Source organism: Helianthus annuus, chromosome 5 (assembly GCF_002127325.2).
Source record: "Helianthus annuus cultivar XRQ/B chromosome 5, HanXRQr2.0-SUNRISE, whole genome shotgun sequence".
In the NCBI taxonomy this organism is placed as follows: Eukaryota; Viridiplantae; Streptophyta; class Magnoliopsida; order Asterales; family Asteraceae; genus Helianthus; species Helianthus annuus.
Window position 1 is genome coordinate 134,149,694 of NC_035437.2, and position 25,077 is coordinate 134,174,770.

A 25,077-nucleotide genomic window follows, 5' to 3' on the forward strand; every position below is an offset into this window, starting at 1 on the left:
TGTCGAGTACTTGAGAGCGGATGAGCAGAGTGAAATGTGAAAATGAAGGATTAAGTCGACTATTTATAGGTGACAGCGACAGGTCTATCTGAATGGTTATGTTCGGATGGCGAGAAGTTAAGGCGGTGGCGAGTGGCAGGGTCCGGATGGTCATCCGGACGGATGGCCATTCGGACGGCCAGTTCGTGTTTGTTAGCTTTCCAACTTTGGTTCGTTTTGCGAGCGAGGTTAAGTGTTGCGTTGTGTATTATTGTGAGTAACCATTACATGTAGTATCATTACATCTAGACGTTCAAATAGCATAAATGAAAAGAGTAATTTCGTGTTTCGAATTCGTGTTAAATCAGTTTCTCGTTCATTAAATATCAAGGCATAACAAAGTGTCAAGAGCCAGAGCGTAACAAAGGGTCAAGAATCAAGAATCTAGAATGAACGTGTCGTTCTCGTTTAAAAAAGTTTCATTTTGAGTCAACCGTTTGCTCATAGTTTAACACAATTATGATTAAAGCAGCTTCATTTTCATTACTCATTACTGTCAGTCGCCTCGAGTTTCAGTAGAATCGAAAGTAGGATACGACGAGAGTACAAGTGTCGATAGGTAAGAAGTACGATGAGACTTGCCAGGAATATGAAGTATAAAAACGCGAGGCGTTACAAACCGTAAGACCTATAGTCTTGCGGTCCGTAACCGCTTGTCAGTGCCAATAATTTATTTAGTTTATGGCCTGTAACCACGTATGACTTATGGTCTGTAAGCGTCATTCACAGGCCAAAAATTGGCATGTTGACATAAATGGTCCCTCCACGACATTCTTCCATATGTTTTACATATTTAGTCCCTCTCGCCAAACAACGTGACAAAAATGTTGGTGCACTTGTGTCTGTACTTTGTCTGTATTCGGTCTGTATATAAACGATGTCCTAAGTTAGTCTGTAAGTTGACCAAGTCAACTATCCTCCTAGTTTGACTTGGCCAACAGTTGAAATATGTTTGATATGTGTGTCGATGTCGAAGGATAGACTCGAAGGATTCTGTTGATCCTTCGAGGTGATCGAAAGATAGGCTTCGAACAATAGACCTCGAAAGGTGATCTTTCGAGGTCCTTGCTGATCCTTCGAAAGCTTTCTATCCGAAAGATGATCCTTCGGACCATCTATCGGATCCTTCGACCAGACATCATGAGCTGGGTATATATATACCCATGCAGTGTAGTGTGAAAAAAAAGACAGATGCACACTTAGAAAGACAGACAAGAGAGTTGAGAGCATTCTGTCCGAAACTCACACACACACACTTTGAGAGTTTGTAAACTATTTGTAAACATTGTGCTTGTAACCGGAACCTTCATACGTATTAATACAGTGGTGTTAATCGGTGAACTCTTGTGTGTTTGTTTCTTTTCTTGCTTCATCTCGGTTTGCCTACTAGCTTGGATTCCGCACTTGCTAGTGGGTTAGTATAACAAGGTTTAGGTTCGTTATCCTCCGCGAAAAGGGACCTACAAGTGGTATCAGAGCTTGGCTCTTTACCTTGTTTAAAACCGGGTTGTTCAAGTTCTTGGTGTGTTTGAACACTTGGTTTAGCACCCGTTTTTGGTGGTTTTCTTGCTTGTTTAAACTGAAAAACGGTTTCTAAACCTTCGGGAGTGTTCAAGGTTGGGTTGGGTAACTTGAAAACTTGTTTTTAAGAGACTTTGATTTTTCCGGCCATTTTCCGTTCATAATTCCGGCGACTGGTTGTGGATAAGGTGTTGTCCATTTTGGGAAAACTTTTCAAAGTTTGGTGAAAAGTTGGGTCTGCACATACCTTCTGCCGAAAGTTGTGCACCAACCCATCACCTTTCTCACCTACCCGTCAACTTTGTGTCAGTGTGTCAGAAAGTTCCGAAAGATATCCTTCGACTTCGAAAGATCATCTTTCGATCAGAGACAGCTCGAAAGATTAGCATCCTTCGAGTAGTATTTCGAAGTCTAAGAATTATCCTTCGTGTTTGGAATCTTTTCGAAAGATAGTAGTCCGAAAGATAAGGATTCATCTCGAAAGATAAGGATCTTTCATTGTGAATCTTTCGAGATCAGTATTCGAAAGATAAAGATCTTTCGAACTGTGAATCTTTCGTGATAATTGGTCGAAAGATAAGGATCTTTCATTGTGAATCTTTCGAAGACTTTGCTCGAAACTCAACAGTAATCTTTCGATCACTGTTGATCATTCGAACTAGTATTGATCTTTCGAACAGGTTGCATCTTTCGATTCATATCTGTTTTTGCACTTAACAGTTTGTGCTTGTGTAGATTCTCAATTAATATTTGATCAAAATGAGCTGTACAAGTCCATGGGATTGGAGTTTGGACTCACGATACAATCAAAAGTTAGTCACTGCTGCAGATTGGGCAAAGAGTATGATTCCACAGCCTTCAATCAGTGCAAGTCAATGGGCTTTGGTGTCAAAGCAAAATCAAAACATGCAGAATTTTGTAGTAGAACAAGGAGAAGGATATGCAGCTACTAGAAAGACACGCCAGGATCTGTTGAAAAAGAAATTCGAATCATTTCATTTCTTAGAGAATGAAACTCTAAATGATATGACTACTCGTTATTATCATTTGATGTGTGAAATGTGTTATTCTGGTGTTCGTACATCCCAACAGGAAATGGTAGCACGGTTTGTTGATGCTCTACCTCCAAAGTGGAGCCCATTCATAGAGTTTTTAAAGCATGCGGGCGTTTTAGATGCTGTCAATGTTAATATCTATGAATTCATTCAGAAGTTGGAGCAAAAGAACGAAGTGGAAATTCGAAAAGCCAAAAGGATAACACCTACTCAAAGCACGGAAGTGTATTTGCCTGGTTTTGGTCCTTCAGCTAGTTCTAGTTTTGTTCAGCAACCGAAGCTTCAAACGGAGTTTGAATCCAATACCAGTTCTTCTCCGTGTCCACAGTTCAATCAAACCCAAGTACAAGCCCAAGTTTCCACAACACAGCCTCAACTTGATCCAAGTGTCGATTGTGGTCCGGTCATACAGTTGGGAAACGGTGATCAAACAAGAACTGCATTCTATGCTGAAATTGTCAAAAATGTCAATGATGATGAACCTTCGGGAAATGATGACAGTTCAGGATATAGTGGCAGCTCGGATGAAGAATCAGGTTTAAATGAAAAATCAGATTTAAACGAAAGAACTGATTCTGAAGCTGATAATTTGTCGGATGATGCCAAGGAGACAAAAGGTCAAAAATCTGACTTGATCAAGAAAGCTGATGCTACATCGAGCGAAATGGAGAAGATTCTCACTGAAGGTGGATCTTTCTCTTCTCAGACTGCATTTGTGGATAATGTCACAGATTCTACAAGTCAGGTTCAAGCTAAAACTCCTAGCATATGTAGTGATTGTGCCGATATGAAACTTAAATGTGATGAATTGAAACGTGAATCTGAAACGGTTCATAGTCACAATCAAAGTTTGGTTATTGAACTGTCCAAGTGCAGAGAGGCAAACATGGTGTTAACTCAAAACGAAAAAGATTTTAAATCTGTAATTGAAACCCTAAAGAAAAGTGTTTCCGAATTGAATAAAGTTGTTTATCATAAACAAGTTAGTATTAACGATTATATTAATCTTGTTGAGGAAACCAAAAAGGAGTTAGCCATTGCCAAATGCGAGCATGATGCTATCAAGCAAAAGTTGGAGAGTTATTCTAACTCCCGATTTGTGCTCGATCACATCATAGACGTTCAAAAACTGAAAGGTAATGTGAAAGGTGTAGGGTATAAGGCGTGTCCACCCCCCTTGATGAACAACTATACCAAGATGCCCGATGAAGAGGAAATGCCTCGGTATGAACCCAGTGTACCTCTTAACGTTGAGGAATTTGCTACTGGGCTAGGGTTCAAACCGGACAATTCATCGGAGGGCTCATCTGATGACAAAGAAAAGTCATCATGTGCTTCAAATCAAAGTCCTCCAACTATCGAGGAATGTGATTCTTCAGATGATGAATCAGATGTGAATGACCAGGATGAATCACTTGATGAGGCGAAAGGAGTAGAAATTCCAATTGAGAATCATATTCTTTGTGATCCTCCTACTCCTGTCGTGCAACCTGTTGCCAAGAAAGTGATAAATCCTGTCAAAGATGTCAAGAAAGACAAAGAAAGTGTGTTTGCTGTTGAAAGCAATAATTTGTTGTACACTTTGGTCGGAGATGTTAAAATTTATTCAAACAATGATTTTCCAATTAAAAATGTCAATCCATCCTTGATTGATAAAGTTTTTGAAGATAACTCAAGCAAGTTTTTGGGAAAGACGATCCCTGGAGTTACTGTAACTCAATGTGATCCAATTCCAAAGGCTGAAATCAGAAAACAATTTGGAAATCAGAAATCACCGACAAAGCAACAACCAATTGCTTTTAAGGGTAAACAACAACAACGAGCTCCAAAGCCAAAGGCTAAAGTTGAATCAAAAGGAGCTCATTACAAGAAGAAAGCAAAAGATGTTAAATTTGTAGCATCAAAGGGTACGGATAAAATTGAGACTTTTGAAAACAAATCAAACACCGATTTTGTACAAAAAGTCAAGATTTTGAAACGAAATAGCGATAACAATTACACCCAACACACAAACGGGTGTGATGAAAGAGCAAGTACCTCAGGTTCTACAGGTTCGACATCTGCTAGTCGAACAGATTCTCCTAAGTTTGTTGAAAGGAGAACTTGCTTCAAATGTGGGAAGTTTGGGCACATCATTAAAGACTGCACAAACTCGCCCAAACCAAATTTTGTTGAAAGAACCCCCACTGAACGAGGTCACTTACAACGTCGTCCTGTTTCTCCAAAACATGATAAACGCACTATTAAAGAACAAGAAACAAAACAAAGACATAAAAATGTAAAGGTGATCGAAAAGGCTTTAAAACCGGAAACGGCGGTTAAAAGGAAACCGAGTTTGTCACAACCATTAAAACCAGAAATTGTACATAATACACAATCTGGTAAACAAAAACAAAAATCTGGTAAACAAAAACAAACTTGGAAACCTAAATCAGGTGAAAGTTCAGGGGGAGGTGTTGTGCTTGAAAATTATCAGGAAATTGAAATTACATTTCTTGATTCTCAGGGGCAACCCAAGTCTATGAAGGCTTGGGTCCCACTCTCCAACTAATCTCTGAGTGAGTGTGCAGGAAGTTCCAGGAGGAACTATCGATAGTCATAGGTTTATTGATAGTGGAATGTCCTTGCACAAGATAGGCGACAGAAGAAATTGTTGCCTTTGATGGAGAGAAAGAAAAGAAGAAGAAAATGTGGTTGAATGATGGTGCAAAATTCGACCAAATGAAGAACGTGCCGAAAATTTGGTCATTCTGGTTTTTGATCGGGTCCTCAAGAACGAATGAAGTGAAATGTGTGACGATGCTTTTACATGGATTGAACATCCGCACACCATTTCTGAAGGAGAAAGTCAAAGACCTTCGCTGGTACAATGTGGAAGACCAGCCGGACCCGGAGGTTTATGATTTTGTTGCTGTCAAGAGATTATTCAGTAGCTACAAAATCGACTTTGAAGTCCACACCGGGTGGATATCCAGTTTGGGAGAATGCTCAGATTTCTTGCAATGCACGAAATAGTTGCAGGATACGGTTTTTAAAATTTCTAATCTCTCCTATACTTGTTGATTTTTAAGCTGCTTTATGAATTATTATCATCTCGAACAGCACTCTTTGACCTGACACGTTGATCTCGGATATCACCTCACACGTGATTGTTTCAATATGAAACTCATCAATGTTGTCATGGTCCGCACCGCTTACCGACATGCCAATTCACTTTTCCAAAATTAGTTAAATCTTTTCTGATAAAACTTAATTATTGGTAAACGGCATTAAGGTCAAGCAAGAGTAAACCAACATCGGAAAATCATTTTTGTAAATATCTTTGTGTTTTTAAATTTGTCTTAGTTTATTGATTTTAGGGGGAGTAAATCCAAAAAATCTGAAAATCCAAAAACATCGAAAAATTTCAAAAACACAAAAACAATAGAAAATCAAAAATGAGTTTCCTGGCGAGCAAAAGAGAAAATGATAGTACATCAGTGGTCTATCCAAACCTCTTTAAACCTTAAATGAAAAACGATAAGCAGCTCTATATAAGATGTATCGGTAGGCTCACAATCATTTTAAAGTGTGCAGGGTGATATAAATCTTAATCGACTGAAGACCAGGTGGGAACCATTCATTGGCATATGGTCTTAGTACCGAAATTTCGTTTGATAGATTGCCGAGGTTCTGAGATATTCGGTCTTTATGCTGCTTATCATCTGGGTATCATGGTTGTATCTTTTACCGAAAAATAACGGGGACGCAAGTCTAGATCTTCCATGATACTATACATACGTGTACATATTACATACTGCATTCGACCTCAATAAGTGATAAACAATCACATGTCCAAAACAAATAAGTGATAAAATATCACGTTTATCCGGGTGTCAAGTTCGTCTCTCTGCTGTACGAAAGTACTGACCTGTTCACGGACTTGCACCTGTGCCCTCATGCATATGAAAATCAAGTTCCTCATCAATAAGTGATTATATCACAAAGGGCTTGTTTTCAAATCAAAATAAGTGAGTATCTCACATTTTATACGGTCAAACAGATGATAATCGGTATACTCACCGGTAAGATGAACTCTCGTGCATACCTTGATACGGGAATGTGTCGTGATGTGGATTAACACCGGTCGGTAAGTATAAATCATACCTTAACGTATCCCCTCGCCATGATTACATCTGATAAGTTGAGCTTAAGTGGACAACAATACCGATAATTGTTATAGGATGCTTATCTTAACGTTAACTAACTAAACAACAAGAGTGTTCTGGCATGACCGTACACTGATATGATTCTCTTACCCTCGAAACTCGCAAAAAGAATGTTTGTATATATTTATTTACTGCTTAACTTTTATTGTTTTCTTTTAAAACAGTTTCGTCGTTTGGTGCATATCAGCACGACATTAGCGGTGATGTCGTTTGATAACACTCAAAGGATTTTAAATTGTTGTCTTTTACTTTCAAAAATACCAAAAAGATTTTAGGTGTGTTTTAATATAAACTTTATAAAAGCCAAAAAGATTTTATTTCTGCTTTATTTTCGATCGTACGATGTTGGAGCTCGAATCTTCGTTACCTGAAACCTGACTGAAAACCGAACTGACTAAATCTTCATAAACGGTCGAAATTTGCATGTTTTGAAAGTTAAAGACTAAAATTGAAAAATTTATTAAACTTTCAAACTGTCGGACGGTGTTTGATTGTGACATGGTCATTCGTGTGTCATTTGCTTATACTATGTTCCAAGCAGTTGTTCTCATTACGCGTTTAGATTTCTTGCATGTGCAGATTCTAAAGGCTAGGAGAACATGGTCGATGACAAGCTTTGGAATGAAGACACGACGAGAAGGCACTCAAGATGAAGATGATCGAGTTGCTGCTGGCCATCATCAACACCACAAGGATCTCACTTCATAAAGATAAAGTCTTTTCACGAGCATAACTCAAGGGGGAGCTTATGTTAAGGGGGAGTTTGTCAACACACTTCCTACATGATACGGGTAGTTTGTTAATACACTCTCTGCTTTCAAGACGTGAAGACTTTGAAGATCCTCCGACAATTAAGACTTGAAAGGACATCAGAGTTTTGGGAACTCGAAGACCAAAGACCGTCGAAGTTCGAGACGAGTCTACAACTATAGAAGATAAAGACAAAGCTACAGCCAAGGGGGAGTTTGTTGGTGCACTTGTGTCTGTACTTTGTCTGTATTCGGTCTGTATATAAACGATGTCCTAAGTTAGTCTGTAAGTTGACCAAGTCAACTATCCTCCTAGTTTGACTTGGCCAACAGTTGAAATATGTTTGATATGTGTGTCGATGTCGAAGGATAGACTCGAAGGATTCTGTTGATCCTTCGAGGTGATCGAAAGATAGGCTTCGAACAATAGACCTCGAAAGGTGATCTTTCGAGGTCCTTGCTGATCCTTCGAAAGCTTTCTATCCGAAAGATGATCCTTCGGACCATCTATCGGATCCTTCGACCAGACATCATGAGCTGGGTATATATATACCCATGCAGTGTAGTGTGAAAAAAAAAGACAGATGCACACTTAGAAAGACAGACAAGAGAGTTGAGAGCATTCTGTCCGAAACTCACACACACACACTTTGAGAATTTGCAAACTATTTGTAAACATTGTGCTTGTAACCGGAACCTTCATACGTATTAATACAGTGGTGTTAATCGGTGAACTCTTGTGTGTTTGTTTCTTTTCTTGCTTCATCTCGGTTTGCCTACTAGCTTGGATTCCGCACTTGCTAGTGGGTTAGTATAACAAGGTTTAGGTTCGTTATCCTCCGCGAAAAGGGACCTACAAAAAATGAGAGTTTATCGGACACGTGTTATCATATCATTCGACACAAATTTCCGAGGTGTTACATCGGGTAAAAAAGACTTGCGGATTAAGCTTCTACGCGTCGCGCGGACTTTATGTCCTTGCCCACTGCACTAGTCTGTTCGTTTCACAGCCAAAGTTTATTTTTTTGACAAAATGGCCCCTAAACTTTCATATGTTTGTCATTTTATATTAAAAGTTTATATTTTAGGGGCTTTCAAGTATAGGAAGTGTACGCATGAACGTGTCTCGGTTTTGCGTATAAGAAAATATTTAATGATTGATTGCATATAACACAAGTATTATTGATATAAATATGATTTTCTTATTATGATCAAAGTGTCGGATTACAAGATTGGAAATGAAATACAAATACAAGTTTCTATAAATATAAATGTGAATACAACTTTCTAAATATGGATTATACAGAAATGCTAAGCGTTACATGACCCCTCGGTATTGTATGCCATTTCGTCTAAATATGGATTATACATAAATGTGAAGCGTTACATGACCCATCAGTATTGTATGCCATTTTGTCCAGACATAACCATCGGTTTCATAATTAATTTTTGAAACTCGATCAGCATGTAACCATGCCTTGATCTTTCCATTGATAGCCGTTGAAAAGATATACTATCAAGACAAACACTAAAAGTTAGAAAGAAAAAAAAAGAATTTTACATTTAAGTACTCAAAGATAAAACTGAGTTCAACAAGTTTGATGTTGAAGAAGAGCATACATACCTTAATGTTATCTTTACTATGCGGCATATAGAACTAACAGGTGCATCATGACCTTCAAAGATGAATAAGTCGGTGCCTGTTTTAGCATCCTAAACCTGTATTAACCCATGACTTTTTTAAGCTTCACATCAAACTAGTTTGAACCCGGTTCGGGTTCAGACCCTAACCCAATTTGTGCACCTCTAACTTCAACTACTCTCTAAACCTATTTATCAAAAAAGTGCAGCAATTAACCCTAAAGATGTTGCCCCTAATGCTATGTTTTCTTATGGTTATGATCATCAGCCTTCTGGTTCTCCACACGGAGATGGCTTATGACCATTGCCCTAAAAATGAAATAATTAAGTTGTTAAGCCCTTAAAATCAATGCCAATTTGATTCAAGTTTTCTGATTTGATACTTAGAAGTTGCTTGTGTTTAATTCGATGACAAGGGGATAGCCCCAACAAAATTTTATTAGAATAAACTTTGTACAACAAGTTGTATGTATATGAACTACTTGAAGATTTGAGTGTAATTGAAAAAACTTTTATTAAAACACCTACAGAAAGAATATCAATGTAAAATATAGAAAACATATGAATCCTGATTAATTAACTTTACCAAAAAAATATCCAAATTTTTCAGATTCCACTGAATCCCAACAAAGAGCGTTAAACCAAAAAAACAGCCACAAGATTGTAAATATAAGCATCCTTAAGTTGCCATAGATCTAAAGGATAGCTTGTTAAAGCTCAACGAATTATACAGAATTCATACGATTAACAGCTACCTGAAACGAGATGGGTCTTCCGAAATCCGATGAGCAGTCAACGATCGTTCTTCAACATCCTACATGATGATACCGATTCTATGTTATGAAAACAAAAACAAAAAACTGAAATAAAACCATAACTAGTTTCTGATCAAACTCACCGTTGATTTAACCAAATCGGGAGGCCAGATTTTATTGAAGTTGCAGGAAAAAGCAGTAGCCATGTCTAACGGCTGCGGTGGTTGTCTGACGGCTGCGGTGGTTGTCTGACAAACGAATAACAACAGATTTTATAATCGGTTTTACCCTAAATCTAACCCAATTATTTTGCATTCCACCCCCTCCACTTACTCCCATTTCTATATTTTACCGTTCATATCTTAAAGTGGTAACTTTATGTGCAAATTTTTCTCACCTAACATCTTTTATCTACTAGTGAATTTAGATAAGATGGTAGAAAAGCCTTTCGTTGATATTCTTAATTTCTCTTTTTTTTCATTAAACATATAAAATAATTCTATTCCATATGATCAGTTAAAAAGTAAAAATTTTCTGTATGTGTTAGTGCTACCATCGCTAGAGCACCTAAAGAATGGTACCAGAGTTTTTTCCATCTAAAAGTTATTTTAATAGATTTTATCATGTCATAGTTAAACATCAGTTGATTTAGTTAAGGTTATAACTAATGACTAAATCCCCATTAAGGTTTTTGGAAATTCGAAAGGGGTGGCGACATTCATTGAATTTTTATATATTTAGAAATCCGCTTCAATGCTATTAGGGAAATTAAGTTAACGCCTTCAATTTGGGAAGAAAGTAGATCACTCGATAAGTCAGAAAGTATTATTATGCGAATGTATAATCTAACTTATTAGTCATAATTTCATTATAGTTTCCCAGATCGTACAAAAAACGTGCATCATATTCCCATGTGTTAAGAGTGTATACATTTTTTTTATTTTTTCAAAAAGGGCCCTGAATTTAAAATCCGCTTTAGGCCTCCAAAAAGGTTGAGCCGGCCCTGGTTGTAGACTTCTGTTCAATGGACTTGGAACTGGGTTAGAGACCCTACTAATAGGGTGGAAGGTCAACCAACAGTTGGAGTGGTGTCGATCACGAGATCTTGTTGGTTGCTGGATTGAGATTCAAGCTTCTTGATGCCGCTAAATCCGGTTCAAGCCTCCATTAACCGCATACCATCTAAGTTGAACCTAGCTTATCAGGGCGTGGATGTGGGCGTTCAAAACTGCCCTCCATCTGTTTGAGGGAGGAGACCACTTATCATATTTTATATTTTATGGGATTGTTGGATAGCTAAATCCATTTGGTGGTCGATTATGGTTGGGCTTAAAATTCCATATCTAGATCGGGAGCTCCTAATTCAACATGTTCTTGGTTCGGTGTTAGAGGTGAAAGCTTCTAAGAATTAGAAGAAGATTATTGGAGCGGTTCTTTTGGTTGCAGGAACGAGAAGATCTTGAATAATCATCACATTTACTTCACATGGCCGACGGATCTAATCAAAGAGAATTGTTTTTGGATTAAAAGTAGATCTAAGTATGACAATATTAATTAGGATTTGTGGTGTGAGTTTAATATCCGTGATGTAATATTGTAACTGTCGGGGGTTGATTTCTTATTTTATATATAGAAGTTTCGCGGTTCAAAACATGAGTTTGCACACTTTTGGTAAATTAAGGGTTTAAGTATTTGTTAAATAAGCAACTCACTCTTTGGGAATTAATTATTTCACCGATGATAGCAATGTTAAGGGAAAGTACATAAATCACACATGTTGTGATATAGTATGGATCATAAAATATATACTAAATAACAACACTATGTACGTGCAAAAGGCGGGCACAAGGTCATAGTTAGCTTAATTTGTTTTCTATAACTGTTATTCGAAAATCAATGTTACCAAGCATCCCTAGAAATGTTGATGAAATATCCATTTTTGTAAAAGAAATTGAAGAGAGTTTGCAGAGATCTTATAGTAAAATGTGGGTGTCAATTTTTATTGGAAGTAGAAAGGTTTGGAGTTATTTATAGGTTTAAATTTATAGTTACTTTTTTAGTAAAGGTGAGGGAGGCAACGACTCTTTTCCAATGGTCATAATCCGCTCCATGACAATGACTCCCGACACCTACCCGCTCATCATGCCCCAGGAGCAGTGTTTCACTCTTCCTTTCGGGCTAATGCAGCGGTAGATGTGAATGCTTTATACACAACTTCATAGTTAAAGAAAACCTAGGCAACGTTGATTTTTCAGATCCTCCAAAATCTTACATCAAGTCGTCATAAATCTGATAAATCCCTAAAAGTTGACAACCCATAGCTTTATTATGTACTATGTGTAAATCGGTTGCCTTATTCATATTTCCATGTATTCTCTATATGATATATCTTTAATGATCTCCTAAAAATATACCTAATATTAATAATAGATTTGTCAGCACACAACTGTGAGCTGATGGTTAGTATACCAGGCATGGGTTGTGCCTAGTCAAGATTCTCTACAGAAGAAAAGACAACAGCAAAAGACAAATCAGAAGACCAACATGGGGTCGTGATAAGGCAACACGGGGCGTGGTCAACTCTAAGATTCGCAGAATCTAAGATAGTATAGCGAGTACAATGGCCACGGGCCATGTCGTTGACGCACAGGGTCGTATTAGTGCAAGGTCTAACACTGCAATTAATGAAGAGAAGAGAGATTGAAGGCCACGGGGCTGTGCCAGGAGGGTACAGGGCTGTGTTGGTTGTCTGACTTCAGCTATAAATAGGGGTGCTTGGTTTCATTCCAATCCATCCCTTTGCAAACCACACCACTCCATCACCACTACAACACCAACACCCACCACCACCACCAACACCACCATCATCCATTATTTAGGGGCTGTTTGGCAACATCTGAATGGTTAAGTGCTAAACCAGTAAGAGGTCTGAACCATTAAGTGCTGAACCAGTAAGAGGTCTGAACCATTAAGAGCCTGTATAATGCTTAACCGTTCAGAGGCAAATGTCTGACCAATTCAGATTAGAGGTCTTAACCATTCAGACTCTGTATAAATCTTAACCATTCAGAGGCAAATGTCTGAACCATTCAGACATCTGCTCGTGAAACAAACAGTCTGAACCATTAAGTGCTGAACCAGTAAGAGGTCTGAACCATTAAGAGCCTCATTAAGAGGTAAACAAAAAACCCCTTAGAGTGTGCAGTAGTCTTGGGATCCAAGATCGATCGTAAGAGTTCTTGTCAAACAAAGGTCGTGCTTGGCTAAACTCTTACATCACTTGGTGAAGACAAATCTTTTATGTATTACTTTTTTATTTCCAACCTTTAGCTCCTTTTTATTTGGATATGTATTAATGACTTCAATAACTATTTTCTATATTGAAGGCGAATTTATTTAACCATTTATGTTTTGTTGATTCACTCATTCGTGTCTTTACTGTCTATATAAAGTACGTTAACTGCCTGGAAGGGGGTTAGAATGGTGGTTGGGTAATTCTTTGTCTCGCTCAGTGTATAAATCCTGCGAGAACCAGGTCCAAGCTTAGTAAGACTTCACGAATGGGTGGTAATGTCCGCCTCGGGAGAAGTAAGAAACCCCTTGAATCCCTTATCTATATGTCACACCCTGACTTTTGCGGAAGTGTGATTATTGGTGTGACTTCTTAATACCATTGCATATGATCATAAAAACACTATATGATAAAACCTGTAGATGTACATCCATTGATTTAAGTTTAAAAGTAGTACAACACAATTGTCTGAAATGACGAGACCAAATTCAAGTTACCAACCATAACATGTTTTAAGGAGTTCAAAAAGACTCAACAAAAGATTTTAAAACAACCCCGAGTTTAGGACCACGTATCTCGTCCAGGATTAAGATACGCCTCCTAAGCCCTAATGACTTGGATGACATCTTTATTCACAACGCAGCTTAAAAACTCCAACGCCCGCCAGATCCATTTACTAATTCCCTGAAATACATGTAGTTTGAAAAATCAACAAAAGTTGAGCGAGTTCATGTGTAAGTGAGTATGTATAAACCTTTGTAAAAATGTCTGTATGTATGAAAATCCCTGGTATGTAGCAATTAAGGAAAAAGAGACCACCATTGGGTTGCAAAGCCAATGATAAGTTTGAAGTGATGCAGGAAGACTCAGACCTAGCGGATTTGTGCGTCGAGCACTTAGTCATCTCATGGTCCACTCAGCGAACTCAGGAGTGGGGCTCGCTACACCCAAATAGATCTATCACTAATGTCCCTCAGTCCTACAACGAGGATTAATGGCCTTAAGTGTCATGCCCACCACTCACATGTTCGCGTAATAAAAATCCTTCTTAAGCTAACCATACCATGTAAATAAATGTCTGTAATGTCTGTATATGTCTATAAATGTCTGTAAATGTCTGTAACATGTATTTCACCCCCGAGGTGTAAAACTGAAAATAGTTAAGAGAAAAGGGGGACATGAACTCACTGTATTGCGTCTTCGGTACTTGTAACCCAAATCTCCTACGCAAACACGACTACCTACAATGGTCTAACGTCTATTAGACGAACAGGTCGTGCCTTGTCTCAGTATTTATGTTTTTGAGTTACGTTTCTTATATTATTTCTAGTGATAATTATTTGTCAAAATAATTAATATTTCAACTTAATCATATGTCGTGTTGGAATATTTGTTCATTCCATATTCTAGTATCAATACCTCTAAAGTATCTTATATACGCGTTTCCTTCCCAAGGACGGGGGTATTTATACATGTATTTTGTGATTTGAGTATTGACATTATACATTCCTAAGTCTCACTTTAGAAAAATATATAATAGCTTATTTATCCAAAGCAACACATCCATAATATATATTTCCCAGTCCGCTAGAAAAATATATAATAACTTTCAAAATAATATATTTCTACGTGTTTCATAAATACGTTATATGTTGTGATAAATCACATTTATCGAAATGTTATCCATCCAAAATATACTAGTAATGGTATTTTGTTACAAAAATTATGGCGAGTTTTATGTTTGAAAAACATAGTCGAAAATATACTAGTAAACTCTTGTCTAGAAAATATTTACTAAGTGTTAGGATTTTCAGAAAATTTCGTCATAGTCTCCTTTGTAAATAGGGGTGTGCATGCTTCATAGCATATCATTTTCTTTTACGTATATCCCGTAGTTCATTTTCAATAATCAAACCGACATATAGACATACAAAGCATTACTTACTTTATTTCAGCTTCATCACTCAAAACTGGACTGTTTTCGAGGATTTTTATAAAATAGTTAACCTTTTCCAAAAATTCCCAAATTTTTAAAGGATGACTCATACGATCCAAGTTATATCTTGTAAAAATATCAGGGTCCAGTTCATTACCAATATTTTATAGAAATTTATTTACCCCACTGCAATCAGATTTGTTACTTTCTGATTGCAGTTTACGAAATAATTCACTAAAAATTAACCGTAAGTCCGATTGACGAAATTCTAGTTGGAGGATCATTGCGACGATGGTGACCATCTACTGTAAAAATTCCATGAGTTGATTCTACTCAGGTTTCAACTTATGACTCCGAATACAACACACTTTTTCTGCAGTAAAAACACAGCTTAAGCTGCTGTCCAAAAACAGTCCTTTAAAAATAGTAAACAACCTCAAAAAATTACGATCCCAGTGCCATTTGTTCGGTTATTCCAAAATGCATATTTTAGGCTTCAGAAAATCAGTTTTTCGATTTAAATGGTCCAGTTATAGCCTGTTGAAGTTGGCTGGAAATACCAATCAGCTTGCTGTTTACAATGTAAAAGTTACTAAAAACGCGTCAACGATTGTTCTAACAACGGGTTTGTCGAGAAATCAATGATCAAACAACATGCATACTTATACCAACATAATACAACCAGATTTTTTCATTACATAAATTTGTGTTTAGGTTCCTTGTTCACTTTCTCTTTGTGTTCTTATTTTAAGCTTCAAACAACAATGTTTCGAACAATCAACGTAGAAATGATTCATGAGCTAGATCAAAGACTTACTACTAGCACAAGGGCTAGGGATGAACTTGTGAACAAGAAATGATGGTGAAAGAGGTGATGACAAGATTAGAACAAAGCTTCCTTAAAGTTCCTTCAACTTGCTACCTTCATGAACCACCTTCAATGCTTGAATGGAGCTTGAGTATGATGAAGATGAAGGTGATTAAGTGGTGGTGATGGTGAAATCAGCTAGGGGGAACCGAAATAGGGAGAGAGAGAGAGCAAGTGAGAGAGTGTAGGATCTTTGAAGTGATGATATTCTTCTACATGTAATGATGTCAAATTTCTTGGCACTTGTAGCAATCAAAGGGGGTCCAATCACATTTAAAAGGAATATTTAGTGGGGATTTAGTGATGATTATGGGTGGGTCCCATATGTGGGCCAAAAATTTGTGAGGGGGGGGGGTTAAGTGTAAAATTTGATAGTTAGGAGGTAAATAATTAGGAGGTTACGGGTATTTTCTAGAATAGTGGGTGTATGTCATGTTTCTATAGTGTGTGGGGATTTTTATGACCATAATTATTTAAGAATAATAAAATAATGTTTCTGACAAAATTTTGGTGTCCCGGGTAATGTCCGGTTGTTCGGTTACGTACTGTTCCGTTAAAGCGTTTAATTGTACTGCATAGTGTCTTTTATGCATCTTTTTGTAACGAATTTTAATTCCAACACTTAGGAAAGCATTCAGGACTATTTAGTCAGTTCTCTGTATAATACGAGTATGTTAAAAGCTGACTTGTTGATGAAAATTCAAAATTCTGTACTTAAAATGAGTTTTAGGCACTTTCCGGCACTCAAACTATCACCTAGTGACATAGTCTTATGGTCCTCACTTCCCTACACTCCATACCAGTGTAGTACCCTGTCCCTGGCCCATACTGGCCTCAATATAGTGTCTGTCTATGTGCTGGCATTGTCAGCATGTGTCTGAGTTATCCGCTCACTGTGCTAACTGTGCTTTGTGCATCAGGTTTGTCACTAAGAGTCTGTATGAATGAATGGAGTGACTGTATGTAAAGGGATGCACATGTACGTATGTAACATAAATCAATAAGCAGTTTAAAGTGTCAGTTGTAATCAAGCACAATCATTAAGCACATAATTAGAGTTAATTAATTTGTACAGTACCTGTAATTGTGAAGGTTGTCACACTATAAACTACTATTAAAACTTTAAACCGACCCTGTGGGACTGTATCCTTGCTGTCTCAAACCAATGGGTTGAGGGTAACGCTGCGTGGAAGGGGGCCTACCACTTTTCGCATTAATAACTTACTTAATTATCTTTCAATAATCCGACCTTGCGGGATTGTATCCCTGCTGACTCATACCACTCATACCAATAGGTTGAGAGTAACGCTGCCTGGAAGGGGGCCTACTACTATAACATAAAGGTAATCTCTAAAAATGCCCAAAGTGCGGAAATCATTAAAAGATACATAAAAGAGGAGTTGGAACCAAGTGATTCCTTCTTGTCTATTTGTTTTTCCTTATATTTTATTTTTGTTTTCTAGTTTACTTTTTGTAACTTTCAAAACTTTTTATCAAAATTTGGTTAGATAGGCATTAACGATAAGCCGGTATTAAAAGCTCTTGCGTCCTTGGACGACCTCGGTATCTTGCCATCACTATACTATGTCCGCGATGGGTGCACTTTGTGACAATTGCGCCTTTTCAACCATTGTACAATCCCGAACAATTTCGAATCCAATGAAATCTTGTGTTTCATTTCCGGGATTGAATATTTACATGTGACAATTTCACGTTTTAGTCCTTGTTCGATTTCAAACTCTCTAACCTTTACTGGAAGTGAAATCGTATACTGTTACGCAAAATGTAATCCGTTTAACGCGATGTACACTCCAGAACAATGACATAAGCTAAACATACCCTAGCTACCCTTTACATAACTTAGAAATAAGTTTTGAGTGGTTCGGTATGGCAAAAATATGCTTATTCGATCTCAGGGACTATTTGCGACAAACTGCGAAAGTCTGCCGATTCTCGTATTTTTCAATACGAACCCTGTACACACATCCAAAAATTTTTGTAATCATTAAAATCTTGCATTTTATTGATAAGACTGCAAAAATATCATTCGTTGCGCAATTTCGGTCGTTTTCGCGTTCGTTAAGGCGTTCGTCGTAATTAAGCGAAAATTGCAACCGTACAACCGAACGAACCGACATCCATGGTATTTTTGTGCATAATTAAAGTTAAATATGCTTTAACTTCCTTATGGAGCCAAAAAATTTGGTTAACGGGTATTAGAAGTGTCAAAACGCGACGAAACAAGTCCAGGGGCCAAAACTATCAACGTTTGAAACTGCTGCCCTTGCCACATGTATACGGACCGCAGAGCAGGACCATATATGGTCCGTAAACTGTCACCAGAACCAGTTTTATGAACAGCCTTTTGTTTTGATGAACTTGGACCCTAAGTTTGAGTATTCCCCAAGGCTAAACCTGCTTAGGACACTTGTTTTAATGCCCTTTCATGCTTAGAACATGTGGCACCATCCTAATCACCCACAATTACTATAAATAGCATGATTTCTCAACTTTACAACTTGCACATTTCTTTCTTTCTTCACCTGTCTGCTCTAATTGGAGTTTGCTTCCCATTGGAGGCCTCCTACCGAGTATTCTTGCCATCCTAGAACACAAATAAGTGTTCTATCCTAGTCTTGTTCATTATTTTAGCTTTTGAGCTAAAAGTCAAACAGTTGACTTTCTGTTTGACTTTCGGTTCTGACCATACTTGGTCAAGTCAAAGTGCAATTGAACTTTGTAACGAAATCGTAATCCTGAAGTTTATAATCCCTTGCGATTGCACCTTTTGATTACCACGTTTATTAGTCAAAGTGACGAGTCAAAGTTTCGGTCAAAACTGCACATTTTGTGCATTTTACGACGGAACTATTTTCGGGTATCAAATTGTCAATTTTTCATACCAAATCAGCTTTGCAACTTAGTTAGACATGTTTTAACATGTCTAACTCGTCACTTCTAGTTTAGTGCTTATTTAGGGTCGTAAGTCGAGCGGTTTGACCACCGCTTTGACTTTCGAATCCGACCCGTTTGGTCGATCTTAGGATCTGACCAAACACATGTAGGTGACCATAGTTATATAGGGAATAACCTACTGAGGTTATACCTTATGGTCACGTCGTTTGGTTAGTGTTATGATAAGTCGATTGTTATATGCCTAAAAATGACCAAAATGCCCTTTTTGCGCATAAATCCATTTTAAGCATATGTAACCAACTTTTTGACACATAAAGTGATGTTGCAACATTATTAAACATGTTTTGGCATATAAGACTTATCATAAGACTTGTTTGACCATCTGATCGTACTTTTACGCAAATGACATGTTAAAGTAGCGTAAACTAACTTAACGAGTCATAACTTGTCAAAAGCGCTTAGGATCACTTCCAACTTAGAATGTTGAGTTTGTTAAACCATATCATATGAGTTGCAACACTCATTTGGTTTATATAGCCTCATTCTATCCGATTCCCCGATTTATGTCCCGTTACATTAACATGTAGTTATCTGATACACTAGGAACCACTTCAACATTTGAACTCTTGATCCTTTGAGCCTTGTTATATCCTTTGAACAAGACCTATATGTAACCCCAAGTGAGTACATAGTTCCCCTCTTTTACGTTTTTCATATGTTTTAGAGTGATTCATATGTGTAACCAATTTTTCTCAATTATGGCATATATATGTTTACTAAGTGCTTTTTGTGTATTATTCTGATTATGCAAACACGACAATTGAGAACACAAACCAAATCCTTATAGGATCTATCTATCTTCATAGTTAGATTCTTGTAGGATATTTGAAGTACAGTCTTAAATCTTTCTATCTTCATAGTGAGATTTCTAAGAAGTGTTTACACGACAATGGTTATTGTTTATATGTAGAGATTGTTGGTGATTTAGATAACGAAACTAGAGTAATACAACAAGGACATGGTGGATACACAGCTGGTACTTCCTATATATAAGTGTGCTTATTGTATTACCCTTCGTGGCGTTATCCCGAATCACCATTAGGATTTAGGATGATATGATTCAATGATTCAATGTGACCAAACCAAATCCTTATAGCATCTATCTATCTTCATAGTTAGATTCTTGTGGGATGTTTAAAGTACTAAATGGAAGCCCTTGTTTGGATTCTTTATGTACTTTAATGGGTATGTTATGATTCAATGATTCAATGTGACCAAACCAAATCCCTAAGGCATGGCAAGAGTTTCATGAGGTCAACCGCCCCCGAGGCCCGTCGCCCTACCAGCTCCCCAATAAAGATAGGATCACGGCTAACAGCTCCACCAATCCCTCTCGGGAAAACCCCGTCCTGAACTCTCTGCCCATCACATGTCGGCCAGAAAACCTATGTTTTCTTAATGTTGAGGTAAAGCCCCAGAGATGGGCCCTTCTCTTTAATGATGTCTAAGGCCATAGCAACCTCAGATGCATTGCCGATAATCTTCCCATCGTCCAAGTACCAAGCATGGAACGGGAGGTTACAACGATCCTGTACCGGAGGATAAGGGGGTGTAAGGCAAGGGAAAAAGAAGGAGCCCCAAGGGATCCCCCTTGTTGCACTTCGATAGTTGCCCCAATACACTCGTTACCAACATACAATCTAGCAGACTAGGCGTAAAGGAATTGGACCCACTAATAGATTGACGGGCAACGTTGATGAACCTTTTTGATGACGGCTGTGTGGTCAACCGTGTTGAAAGCATTGGAGAAGTTCACAGTGAGCAAGGCCAAGGAACCATCTGCATGAAAGGAGTTGAGATACATGTTCGCACTGTGGAGCACTGCCTCTACCCCATTTGGCGTCCCCACTCCGAATTGGAAGTTCCCACGTACTAGTCCATATCTTTCCCGACCTTCTTCATCACCACCTTGGAAACCAACCTTCACCAAATACTCCCCACAGCAATAGGCCGAATTTCTTCAACCACCATTTTTTAAGCTAATAATTTCAAATCCATCTTATGATGTTGTAAGTTTACTTTCTGTTTTATAGGTAGTTTGACTTTATTTTAGCTCTATGTACTTTTTTGTTTTTCAAGTACACAAACTACATATAATAATCAATATACCTTCAAAATATTTTGAACATATCAATTTTTCTTTTGACAATGTTTTTTATTAATTAGTTTCTGGAAAACATATTAGACGTAATGTATTTATTGTTATTGTTACTGTTATTGTTATTGTTATTGTTATTGTTATTGTTATTAGAGTAAATTACAAGTTTTGTCCTTTATGTTTACACTAAATTGCAGGCGGTGTCCTTTATCTTTAAAATTGACGTGTTTTATACTTAATGTTTCAAAATCTTGCACAGTATGTCCTTTAAGCCTAACTCAGTTTATTTTTTTGGTTAAATCCGGTCATGTGTCTTGCATATGAGGGTATTCTTGTCATTTTATATTTTCAGGGACTAGTTAGTAAATTAATTATATATCTCACCATTTCATTCAGTGACTAGTGTGTAAATTACTTAAATATCTCATCATTTCCTTTTTCATTTCACTTGCAGAAGGTTTTGAAAAATTAAAACATATATATCAACCACTCACGAACACTCTCACCCTCTTACCCACCAGCCACCAGCGAATCCACCTTGCCAGAGCTAGAAAAAGATCCCAACCACCACATCAACCATCACCAACCCGCACAACCAAACCACAAATCGAACCATTTGAACACGAATCAGGACAAAATCGATGTCGGACCACTTGATGACGGATAATCTGAACCGTACAACACACCACCCTTAATCGACGACGGCAGAACCAATTGAGCTCCCCTTTGCTTTTCTAAGGTTTTAGATCGGTGGATCTCCTCGGTGTTTTTCATAGATAACTCCCCTTTCCTGCTTTTTTTACCAAGTTCGTTGCCTTTTCATTGTTTTTAAAAGAAGTTTGACTTTTGGTATTGGGTTCACCTACTCTGTTTGGGGCGTTTTTCATTTTTTTTCAATTTGGGTTTTTTTTTTTTTTTTGGTTTTAGTATCTTGTTGTTTCAATTAATTGTACAAAGTCTTGAAATCAATGGATGAAATAGTTTTTCAACAAATAGACACTTCATTGGAGAATAACTTTATTAGGCCTACACCGGCTAGATCTGTTTGGGGTGTTTTTTGTTTATTTTTCAGTTTGGGGCGTGGTTGTGGTGGTGGTTGGGTAGTGACGACAACGGCTGGTGGTAGTGGTTGGATGAATAAGTAGAGAGAGTGAGGGGTGAAAGACAGATAGTGTTTTAGAGAATATGTAAAGAGAGTGGTGCGGTGGTGGTCCTAGTGTGAGGGTGGTGCTGGTGTTATGGTGGTGGTGGCAGGTGGTGGTGTCAAAGAGAATGCGTAGAGAGAAAGAGTAAATTACAAGTTTTAAAAAGGGTGAAAACAAGTGGGCAAGATAAAAGACAAATGTACCCTCGTGTGCACTGCGCGTGGCTTAATTAAACCGAGAATTATAACTGGTTTGGCTTAATTAAAATGAGAATTACAAATACACGCAAAACCCCTAAAAACAAAACCATATTTCTACCCTCATGTGCACTGCGCATGGCTTAATTAAACCGAAAATTATAACTGGTTTGGCTTAATTAAAATGAGAATTACAAATATACGCAAAACCCCTAAAAACAAAACCATTCTTCTTCTTCTTCTTCTTCTTCTTCTTCTTCTTCTTCCTCCTCCTCCTCCTCCTCCTCCTCCTCCTCCTCCTCCTCCTCCTCCTCCTTCTTCTTCTTATCATTATCATTATCATTATCATTATCATTATCATTATCATTATCATTATCATTATCATTATCATTATCATTATCATTATCATTATCATTATCATTATTATTATTATTATTATTATTATTATTATTATTATTATTATTATTATTATTATTATGTAACACATATGTTATTGTAACATATATGATCCTGTTACACACATGTAAGACAATTGTGTAATAAATATGAATATTTTAACGTATATGATAAAGAAACATGAATATAAGACCTTATTTGGTTACACATATGATACTGTGATATATATAATATTGTAACACATGTGTAATACAATATTTTTGTAACAAAATATGTTACATATTCTTCAACTCAAACTTCTTATAATAGCACTTGATATTTACTATTTTTTCTAATGAACATGCCCCTTTCTTCAACATCTTCATATTTTTTACTCTCTGAACTCTCCACCATACCGACATCATTTGTTGTAATGTTCGGCATATGTTAAAACACATAAAGTTAAAAACTTATCATTAAGTCGTAACATTCAATTAAATTTATATACATTAAATCTTAAACCATACCGTTTTTCTTTTTCTTTAATTCCTTCGCTTGAGTATCTGATTGACTATCCTCAAAGACTGTTACAAATTTATCAGTCAAACACAAATGTAACAAATCATATAACATTATTAAAACCCAAAACCCCTAAAAACAAAACCATATTTGTTCATCATAATTATCTGTATGAACAAAACAAAACCAACATGCAACCTTTTCGATTCAAAATTTGTTTAAAATATGTAGTTTTCTTAGTTGGAAATTTCATGGGGTAACAAGTAAGTATCTATATCTATATATATTCAAAAGTTTAGTTATATGTTCTATTTTAAAACCAAAATTTATGGTTGTTTTAAATGCACCAATACTTATATTATAAAGCATTTCCTCAATGACTTCTTAAAAATTAAGAGGTACAAGAAGAAATGCTTAGTATACAACATACAAATGCATATATTAATTACATTTTGGGGGTGAATTTGTCTTTCTAACACCATCATGAATTAAATACACTTTAATATTAAAAATAAAAATGAAATAATATTAAAAAAATAATTAAATGAGAATATAATCATAATTAATTATAATAATGAAATAATAAGTTCGGTACTTAAAAGAAATTGAAAACTTGAAATGCAATTAATAAAAGAAACCTACTGGAATAAACCACAAAAGCACTCCAAAGGTCCGATTTCAATCAATATGTAATAAATTTGATCGATTAAGGAATCTCCCATCATTACTATAAATTCACCATTTCACTCAACATCAACTCCTTTGTCTGCTATTGTGCGACTTAGAATCGAAAAGAAAGAGATAAGTTGATAAGAAATTGATTTATCTTGGTGGAGAGACACTTCATACTTCAGCAAGGTACCCTCGCATGACTATAGTATCTGGAACCATTTACCAATGTATTGTTTAATTGTTCATAAATTTATAGTATTTTTTCTTTTTGCAGCTTCATGTATATGGAGGTGTAAAGGGGTGGGTACGAGAAAAGTTATCCATTTGGAGATAAGTCTTTATTTGGCCTATTGGTATTTCCTTTTTTAATTTCTAATTGAATATTTTTTTAACATATGATGCTTTTGTGTGATTTAATTGATACTAGGAAATATTTGAGGATGTATTGTTTGACAGGATTGGGCAGCAAACTTTAAGGGCTCCGATGTTTTCAACACGCACAAGAGATTTAAATTGATTGCGTTTATCTATACAATCATATAAAACATTTCACAAGGGTTCCAACCAAATTTAAATAATTGCAACATTTTATGTTTATAGTACAACAACTCAATGAAGTTAGTAAAGGGACAAATTAGTCTTTCTACATGAGTATAAATTGATAAATACAATAAAATTGATAACTTTATAAATTAAGTATTGTTAAATACTTGATAAAGAATTAAATCATTTGACTTAATTAAACATCATCACCTTCCTCATATTTACATTGCTTTTCCGTTTCAACTTTTCCGTAACCGATGAGTTGATTGAATTTTATAATTAAACTAAATAATAAGGGTACATCAAAATATTGGGTTGTAAACGAATATGTGCTTTACTTATAAATTACTAACGGCATATGTGTGTGTATATATGGTGGATCCCAAATTTAAAATTAATATAACACTTGAAATGAGAATTATAGGAAACGTTGATAACAAAAATAAAATAAGTAAATCAAGATAATTTGTGCTAAACATCATACAAAT

The 25,077-nt window shown here is 36.6% G+C and overlaps 1 long non-coding RNA gene across 1 annotated transcript; it reads right to left on the bottom strand.

Annotated features, from left to right (window-relative positions):
* Window positions 1-8,811: 8,811 nt before the first annotated feature.
* LOC110941358 lies at window positions 8,812-10,270 on the bottom strand. The gene is made up of 4 exons (XR_002594043.2): window positions 10,112-10,270; window positions 9,969-10,027; window positions 9,197-9,291; window positions 8,812-9,085 (listed from the first exon to the last, which is right to left on the bottom strand). It is a non-coding gene; the product is annotated as an uncharacterized LOC110941358 (long non-coding RNA).
* Window positions 10,271-25,077: the final 14,807 nt, after the last annotated feature.